The sequence below is a fragment of the Eumetopias jubatus genome, unplaced genomic scaffold (assembly GCF_037043125.1).
Source record: "Eumetopias jubatus isolate StellerSeaLion01/CBP00866 unplaced genomic scaffold, mEumJub1_p1.0 scaffold_7, whole genome shotgun sequence".
Classification (NCBI taxonomy): domain Eukaryota; kingdom Metazoa; phylum Chordata; class Mammalia; order Carnivora; family Otariidae; genus Eumetopias; species Eumetopias jubatus.
In genome coordinates, this window is record NW_028274813.1 from 124,896,389 (window position 1) to 124,905,944 (window position 9,556).

Genomic DNA, 9,556 nt, shown 5'->3' on the forward strand with positions numbered 1-9,556 from the left:
TCATCTGTTTCTCGTCCTGCCTGCCCTAGATCCTCAGCCCCGACCTTCTGGGCTTCTCGCACGTCCCAGGGAAACCTCACTGCCAAGGAAGGAAGCCAGGACTAGCGACAGTGTGGGGCAGTGCTTATTTCAGAGAGCGAGGCCGTGGACTGGGCATGAGCCTGCAGGGGAGAATCTATTTGGCACCTGCACCGGCCCCTTGGCATTCTCCTCACGTTTCCAGCCCCTGGAAGGATTGATGCATCTGCCTCTGAGCTTGCTGTGAACGCTCAGGGGCTGAAAAATCGCTTTTGTGGGCTGGGGTGGGGGAGGGGCCGAGGCTCCTCCGGGAGGCATCCACCGTGTGGCCACGGCCACAGGCTTGGCATCTTAATGAGGACGGAGCCCTGACCAGGGAGAGAGAATGAGGCTTCTGGGCTGGGGTCCTGGCCGCTGCTGTCGAGGCCTGTAACAGGGGCAGATCCCTGGGCCTCCTGAACGCATGACCACGAAATGCCCCTGGAAGGCAACGGCCTGGCCCCATGGAGCCCTTCTGCTGGAGAGAAGACAGGACCCTCTCAGCTCACCCCAAGCACAGAGCTCCCTAACAGACCGGCCTTCGCCCCCCGGGAGCCTCGGGGTGGGCAGGGGCCGGGGGGCTCTGGCCTGGGCCCTGCCCTACCAGCGTGAGGGGCTGTGGGTGGCTTGAACGGCCTGGTCAGCTGCAGCACGGGCATCCCTGTGGGGTTCAGGACTAAATCCTGTGTTTGTGGTTTTGCTTCCTTTTTTTTTTTTTTAAGACCAACAAATGTTTTTATTCAAATAGAAAAGAGCTGTGTCAGGACTGCCAGCCTCAGTTGGGAGTCGGGGAATCAGTGAGGCCACTCAGCTGGGCCGGGAGGGGACCCGGAGTTCGGTGTGGGTCTGGCGCTGTGCGGGCCTCCCAACCCTGAGGACTGTTGAGGAGAGCTTGGTGGATCGACCGCATCAGAGGAACCCTTTGCTGTCCTATGGCCATTATCCCACCTGTCTTTCTGCCTCAAGCCCTGGGTCTCTTCTGGGCCTGCTCTTGCAGGATGAGCTATGGATGCAGTTTAGTGTTGAGCAAGGTGACTGAGGAAAAGCTGTCCATGGAGGGAGGGCCTTGAGGGGGAAGGGTCTTCTGGTTAGATGGGAGGCTCCAAGGCTCCTGTTGCTGCCAAAACAGACCCCGGAGAGTCTCCCCAGCACAGACCCTGCGTAGCTTCCATCTCACAGGCTGTGTTTCTAGAACCTCACGGTCACTGATAGGCTGGGAAGATGGGGGCATGGGAAGGGGTTGGAGGCCGGGGGTGGGGGCAGCTGGGAATGAGGAACAGGCGAGGCTTTCGGCACGGGGCGCTAAGGCATCCCAGCCTAAGGGGAGAAGCTAGTTCCTTTGGGAATAAGGAGCCGTGAAGGAGACCGAAGTCAGACTGCATAGGCCCTCCGCTGTGCTGGCCATGGGGACACGTCTTGGTCACGTCCACTGTAAGCGGCTGCCTCTCTGAAGAGTAGAGGAACGAAGGGTGGCCGAGCAAGGGGGAGTAGAGAGGGATCACCGGCTTTCTTCCTCCCTGGTTGTGCTCTCTGTGCAGAGTCTACGTGTCGACTTTATGTCAAGGCGGGTAAAAGAATAGGTTTTTGGAGGGTGAGGGAGGCAGAGAGGAGGAGCAGCCCAGGGCCCTGGGGGCAAGCAGGGGACGTTATTCCTCCTGTGGTGGGAAGCGCTGTCTCAGTCTCCTGAGAAATGAGAGGTGCCTGTTCATCTCTGGCCGCTTCAGGGTCTGACATGTTTCGATTCTCCCAGTGCGGACTCACTGTGCTGTGTGGTTCTCCATAGCACCCCGGGAGGCCAGGGGGGCCCTCCTCGGGGCAGCTGCCCCTGGGGGCTCGTGGGCCTGTGCACGCGTGGGTCCCGTGGGACATTCCTCTCCTTCTTGGTGCCTCTGTCACCGTGCGAAGCGTCTGAGGTGACTTTCGGCCCACAGGGTGCATTTGGTCTTGTTCCCCATCCCCAGCCTCTTTGCATACCCAGGAAGTGCTGGCCAAGGTCTGTTTATCTATTTATTTTCAAAGCGCTTAATGTGGTTAAATGAGTCTTAAAATGACATCCCATCAGCCAGTGTGGCCGCCCCAGTCCACCCCGCTCTCACACCTCCCCACCAAAATTCACAGTTTAAAAAAACATGCTAGAGCAGCTCTCAGGGTGTGGCTGGATGCAGATGCCACCTTCCCCCCCCCCGCCCCCCGGGGAACTTTGCAGGGAGCTCCACGTCACCCAGACTGACCTCCCAGCCATGTCATCCTCACCTGATCCCCTCCTGGACCGAGTGACAGTGGCCTGCTTGTGGAGGCCACTTGGAGTAGAGAGGCATGGCCAAGGGTCTTCCCCATTCTTGACTTTGGACATGAACCAGATGCTGCCCTCTTATCACATCCCTGGCCCCTGAGTGGGTCTTGAGACTCACTAAGCCTTCTCTTGCTAACAGACGAGGACTTGTGTTCCTTCACTCAGCAGATGATGGACAGATAGATCATCCCTGGAGTGAGGCTTCCCACTGGAGGCAAAGGAGGCTTGGGCCTCCTGGTTGAACCTTACCATTCTTCTCTAGTGATGCTTACTTTGTGGAATATACTAGTGCAAATATTTCTGGTGCTAAATACTACAGAAATCAACACTAACAGGAGAGCTGACAGCCAGCTTCCGGGGCTGCATGAGACTCCCCTGGGAAGTGTCCCTACATGCTGGGACAGTAGAGGATGCCTGGGAGCTGGGGTGGGAGCATGCGGTGGTGTGGAAAGCCTGTTGGGCTTTGCTCCTGGTTACCCAGGTACCTTGGCCAGGTCCCCGAATCAGAGTATCAGATTTCTCATCTGAGACATTTAAGAGGTTAGAATAGATATCCTTAGGGTCCCTCTCAGTTTAAAAAAAAAAAAAAAAGTCTGTTCTGGTCCCACCTTTTTGTTTTGTTTACTTGCTTATTAGAAATAAGAGAGAAAATGAAAGGCAGGTAAAGAAGGGGGGGAGGGAAAGTCACCGAGGGCAAGAAACTGATTATAGAAGGCAAACAGGGAAGACTCCATGACTGTTAAGTTGGAGGGAGGTTGATGGGGGGAGCCAGGCCCACCAGCTCTCCAGCCGCGGCCCAGCCCCCGAGGCTGACTTCCACAGGCTCTCCTCCTCAGCTTGCTGGCTTCTCCATTTAACACTGACATGCCCTAAGCTGGCAGAAAGGATCCCAAGATAGGGAGACAGGCCCTCCCCCCGCTCGTGCAGACTGCTGGCAGTCTGATTTCAAAACCCGACAGATGTTTCTCCTCACGTGCTATTTCAAGGGGTAGGAAGTTGGAAAGAGGGCAGCATTTTAAGTTGTGGACTCTTCACCAAAGTCCTTTTCCCTTCCGGGATGCCGAATGGTGTCCTTGCTCCTCTTTCCCAAGCCAAACAGCGGCAGTATTATTTATCGGAGGTGTGGTTATTGAAGAAGGCAATCTTGGGCTTTGGGATCACGCCTGTGCTTCGCTTAGAGTCTGGAGCAAAGAAACATCTATAGTTCTTGGTTGAATGAGCCCCTGTGCCCACGGTCTAGAGGACTGCCCTCAAATGCCCCTGGGTTTGGCCATTGTCAGCTCTGCCGGAGCCGACCAGCTTGAATATTGGATGGCATTTGTCTTAGAGCAAGAAATGGCACCTTCAGCCCAGGGCTTGGTGCTGTAGCCACATTGTTTTTGGTCCCTGGTGCGCCAGACTTTCCTTTGATACCAAATAAAATGTTTTGGCCAACACTTACTAGGTTTTAAAGGGAAATTCCAAGTATTTGTATCATTTTTAAGGTATCAATATAGACTCCAGAAAATGCTTTGGGATTGCTGAACAGTACTGGTAGCATCATCCGAGGGTAAATGTAGGCCCCTATATATTGTATGCTTGTATCTTTATCTTTAATTGGACTGGCTTCATTGAAAGTCTGCTTGGATTCCTTGATGCTTGGTCTCTTTGAGCCTTACATTCCTCGGGGATGAGATATCCAGAGATGGCCTGGCTTAAGAGAGCCCATCAGAGAGATGCTATTGGGAAATAGGTCATCTTGTAAAATTTGATCGTTGGGTGCTCCCTGAATCAAATTATGCTGGTGAAAACATTCTGGACATCTGAAAATCTCTCCTCCTGGCAGTCTGATAGATGGCCATGCAGGAATGATTTCTACCACACCCCGTTTGGGGGTCGGCATTGAATTCACCTGGACTGCAGGTACAACCACCCCCTAGGATGGATGGGACAGAGAGAATGTGAGATGTTGATAATACTCTTTTGGAAAGGTGACTGTGGTGGATGTGGTGAACATTTGTGTCACTATTTGGGGGGTTAGGCCTTTTGCTGTGAGCATAGGCTGTTCCACCCTAAGGATCTGGATCTTGGCTTCTGATAGAGTCTCTGTTTCCCTGGTGCAATCTCCTCAAGCATAGTTTCTTTAACCGACCTCCACAATTCTATACTTTGCAACGAGAGACGTCTCTCGCCCAAGTCTCGGCATGCCAACATAGACAGTTTCCGATTTCACAAGGAGATCTGTGAAGATTGAGGGTCCCCTCAAAATACTTGGAATTCTTGATCAGAATAATAAAATTCGGATTCTCCTTCCTCTTTAGCTAACTAAGTTCCAAATTTAAAACAAGGTCCGGTTTGATATTTGCAGTAGGGATGATGTCTTAACCCAGTGTGTTGAGCTATTTCCCGTCATACAGAGGCAGGACAGTAAGCTCTGTTAATTTTTTCTAATCACCAAGGTAATCATCACTTTGTGTGCAGTGCCATGGCCCAAACTTGTAGCTTGCAAGAGATACTCATGGCCAACAAAGCTAGAAGTTTCTAGATGTAACAAGATAACACAGATCTGAGTCAAAGCCTATTCAGCATCTATTTCAGAGAAGTGCCTTGGCACTCAGGAGTCTTGCTTTTCGGCTTGACATATTTTGAGAAGAGTTGGTTTCTTCTCACTTTAGACGATGGCCAATTTAGATGTCCTTCCCCAAAGTCCAAAGGAAGATCGAGAGCCCAGATATCCACTGTATTCTCTGACATTCTTTTGGATGCAGTTTCCCAAAAGTCCAATGGGAAATGTAAGTACTCAAGTCTAGGTCTGGTAGTTATTCTTTCACTTAAGAAGAGTATATACTCAAATGAATAGCTCCCTTCAATGTTGTGTTTCTTCCTCGGAGAACTCTCTATGCTCTATCTCCACTTAACAGCTATGTGACATTCAGCCCATGCCTCTGAGCCCACCTCTGGAGTGAATAAATAAACCTGGTCCAGGTGATTTGATTTCTGCTTTCTGCAGAAGAGAAGTAAATCTCAGTCAAGAAGATTTTCTTTCACTTTTATGCTTTTTATGTTTTCTTTTCTTTTTTTTTTTTTCCTTTTGGCTCTATCCACTTGCTTCCATAGGACTGACATTCCAGCTTCTCAAACTCCATAAGTCTTAATGTGAGGTGAACTCCAGGACTACGAATGGTTAGGACTTCAAACAGTGAGAAAATTGGCGCTGAATGATTCGGCACACAAAGCAGAAAACCTTCATTTCCTGCAGGCAGGATGGAATTGACTGTTATATTAAGACTTGTGAAGGAGCCCTGCCCCGGAGTAATTTTGGTGCTGTCAGATAACGTTGACATCTAGATTAACCTCTGTGCAGTGAAGTTTACTGCAAAACTCGTTGAGATGCAAGTGTTGTATCTCCACAAATCCCATCTGGAACTCTCGGTGGCCCACCCTCAGCAAACCCCCATCCCTTCTCCACCCACTGCTCACTCCATCCATGAACTTTTAGTCTCCAGGAGCAGAGAAGCCAGGACTGGGATCTGACCTCAGGAGAGGGAGTTTTCGACCTTTCTGTGACCACAGTGCTGAGCCAGACTTTCTGCTCAGTGGGAGTGACAATGGATGTCACTGTCTTGGTTTTCCCTGGGGGAACTGCACATCAAGGCATGAAAGCTACTCTGCTGATGACAAACAGCTTTGCAGCATATCTCAATGCTGCACAAAGTGAAATGGTTTATAAAGAATTAGTGCACCCTGCATCAGTGAGCCCTGCTCTGCTCCCCTCCCTCCTCCAGTCCAGCAAATCTAGGTGTGGGTGCAACAGATTAGGATTGTATCCAGGTGGCCAGGGCTGGGGTGGTGGTGGTGGTGGGGTTCTAATGGACAAAGGACTTGCCCTGGGTCTCTGCAGGTGTTTCCTATGTTCTTTATGAGAGAGGCAGTCCCAGCTCCTTCTTCTCCTGGTTGGGACAGAGTGTGTATCTGTTGTCTAAGCCCTGGCTTGTCAGCTCTCTCCTTATGGGGTGGTGGGCTCCAGCGGGACCCAAACCCTTCAGCCAGTGGAAACCTCAAAGCTGAAATGACAACTTCTCTACAAATGAAGGCTATTAATTACATCAAAAGTCTTGAGAAAAGCTGTTCCCATATATTCAGACTCCTCCACCTTCAGACTCCTTAGAGAGGCTCTGCATCATCACAAGTGTCTTGGGAAGCTTACCTCGGGGTTTGAGAATACCGTGAAGTCCAGAGAACATATTTCTCTGGGGTTTTCTTGATTCTGATTTTCTCTGAAATTGTTTTTCCTACTTTGCCTCTTGCCTTGAATATGAGTAACAATCTCCTTGTATGTTCTTAGATATTTCTTTAGGCGAAATGAAAGCTTCCAGCTCAAGGACATTATGGTTATTGACTGGGAAAAATAGATTTCTGGGCCAAATAATGTCACAGTCATCTAGAGGCAAGCCTGATGACTTTATTTAAAAGCAATTATAAGTGTTGTGTTTTGTTCTAATGCTCAAGTTTTCATAGTGCAAATGATATTCCTCTTTCATTTTCATTAGTTACCATACTTGTGTACACGCTTACATCTGCACACCCCCCCAACATGCAAATGCATCTATATTCCTCTTGCTCCAATATGCTCCAACAAGCCAATGTGACCTTTGTGTTTCTTCCACTGAGCCTGTGTGCATGTGTGTGCAAATATGTGTACTCCCGGCATGTGGTTTCTTAAACTTATATATAGCTCATCTCTTTTCTTAAATATCACACAGCCTTTGATTTTCTCCACTAGGGATCATTTATGGAGTTAGGGTTTTTTCAAAGGAGGCTAAATCCTAACTTTTCAGAACCTTCATATTTAAAGGCTGGAGTAGTTTTCTCAGAGAAACACAAAACCAAACCAAACCTTGGTGTGGATTTTATTTAATTAACTTTGGGGGTGGGGGTGGAGAAGCACTGAATTTTGGCTTGAAGAATACATGCTAAGTACAGGTACCAATGTGAACTAGTTCCAGCAGATTCCTGAAGCTATCTTGGAGCTGAAGCAATTAGGTAGAAAGCTCAAACATTCAGATTGAATCAGAACTTGATGGGAAGGGGTCCGATTTTCCCTGGGAAGGTTAGATGTTCCGCAGGACATGGAAGGCGTCCCGGGTCAGAAGTGAGCAGGCTGAACTGGGTATTATTTGGTGGGTGACTGTGCACAAGTCACCTCAATTATCCATCCCAAGGTGGAAGTGTCCTTAGTAAAATGGGGCAGCTGGCCACTAGTTGCAGACTAGCCCCTTCTCTGGTTCCAGTGACCGGGCAAGCTGGTCTACTTCACCCACTGCTCCGACCAGCCATCAGAAGATAAAGCATACTTTCTCAAGTCTCCTTGAGTACAAGTGTGCACACCTCCCACCCTACAGAGTCACCCCCCCTTCCCATCTTGTAGTCAGTTCATCTCTTGCACCTGCCGTGGAAAGCCGTCCAAACTCTGAACTCCTCTGGTCCTTCCGTTGTCCCCCACTCCACCCTTTAAAGGCTGGCTTTTATCTCTGAAAAGTCAGGGGAAGCCCTCTGGGCGCATCTCCCTCTTTCCTAGCCTGAGCATCAGCCCCACTTGTGATGGAGCCCGGGTTTCTGGAGAAGAAAACAGTGTGCTCTCGCAGCCATCCCTCAGTCTCTTTCCAGCTCCGTGGACCAAGTGATTAGCTCCTCATTAGCACCTCATCAGTTGCTCTTGCACAGCAGACTCTGGGACAACAAGCCTATTAGAAGTCATCCCTTCCTTCCGGCTGGGTTGGGAAAGGAGAGCCTGCTACAAACGGCTTTTCCTTCTAATTTCTCTGGCTCTTTTTTTTTCTGGCTGTTAAGTGTACTGATAAATGATAAACCATGGTTTTCTTTTTTGTTTTCAAGGAGCATCACATGTCAGCAAAGTGTTTATTTATTTAGTGGAGTGGCTATAATATTGACACAAAGATTTGCAGCATCTAAATCTTGAGGGGGATAAGAGGCTTTTTTCTATCAAATGAGATCTTTACTGTGATAGCACAAGAAAGGTTTATACCATAAGAACAGAAATGAACCTGAGAACACACTCTCTTCTTTCGGGAACAATGAAGTAGAAGGAATCACCAGAGAAATCACCGGGACACTAGATCCTCTATTCCACAGATCATTATGTATCAATAGATGCTTCAACTCTGTCCTTGACATGGCTCTGAAAACACAATAATGAACTACGATCGACTATCCACATTTACTATTAAAAACAAATTCATCATGTCTACCCCAACCCCTATTTTTAAAAAATACATAATTTTTTTTCATAACTCTGGGGATGGTTCAGTATTGTTGTTTCTTTTCTTTTCTTATCCTTCTAATATTTTCAATGCAATTTCTAATGGTTTTCACTTTTATTTCTTTAGGAAGGACAGGTCTATTTTAAATACTGTCTATGATCAAATGGCACGTGAGGTGGAGGGATATGCTCGGCCTAGGAGACAGTAGACCTCTGAGCTCTGCTTCCTGCTGAAAAACATAATCCCTTCTGTACATCAGTTTCTTAGTCAACAACAACAAAAAGCTGCTACCAACCCCCTTCCTGTCACAGAGGGTTCTAGTAAGCACACAATGAGGTCATAGCTGTCAAAGTGCTCTGTGAGCACCACAGGACCCCTCGAATAGGTAGACCCCACTCTCTGGCAGTGAGTGTTGCAAATAGGCTTGCTGGTACTGAGCTGTGAGCTGCTCTGGAATGTGTCTTGTTTTGAGGTGCACAAGCAGCTTTTCCTTCAAATTTCTTAAATCCCCCCTGCAGTTTAGTTTCTAGATTATAGCACTGGTGTGTTCCTCTATGAGTAGCCATCGAGCATGAGAGGTGGTGAATACCTTTACAGAAATACAAGCAGAAAGAGGATGGTTTGCCCATTTGGCTTTGTCACCGAAGAAGGATTGTTGGTAGGTTTTGTTTTTAAGCCTGGAACGCTGAACATTTTATAGCAAAATGGCATCTCCTGCTGCATTTAACTCCGTATCATCCATTGTTGATTTTATGAGATTCTGTAGATTTAAATGTAGTGTTTTTTAACTGAAGACTATATGAAGCTTCCTTTATAAATTGGGTGGTAAAACTAATCTTGCAGGAAGCACCCGAAATGATAATGATCCTGAAGCGGTATTACGTTCATTTTGGGGCCAGCATTTTGTACATGGGAAAATAACCTTAAGATGGAATGAACTGCTTGA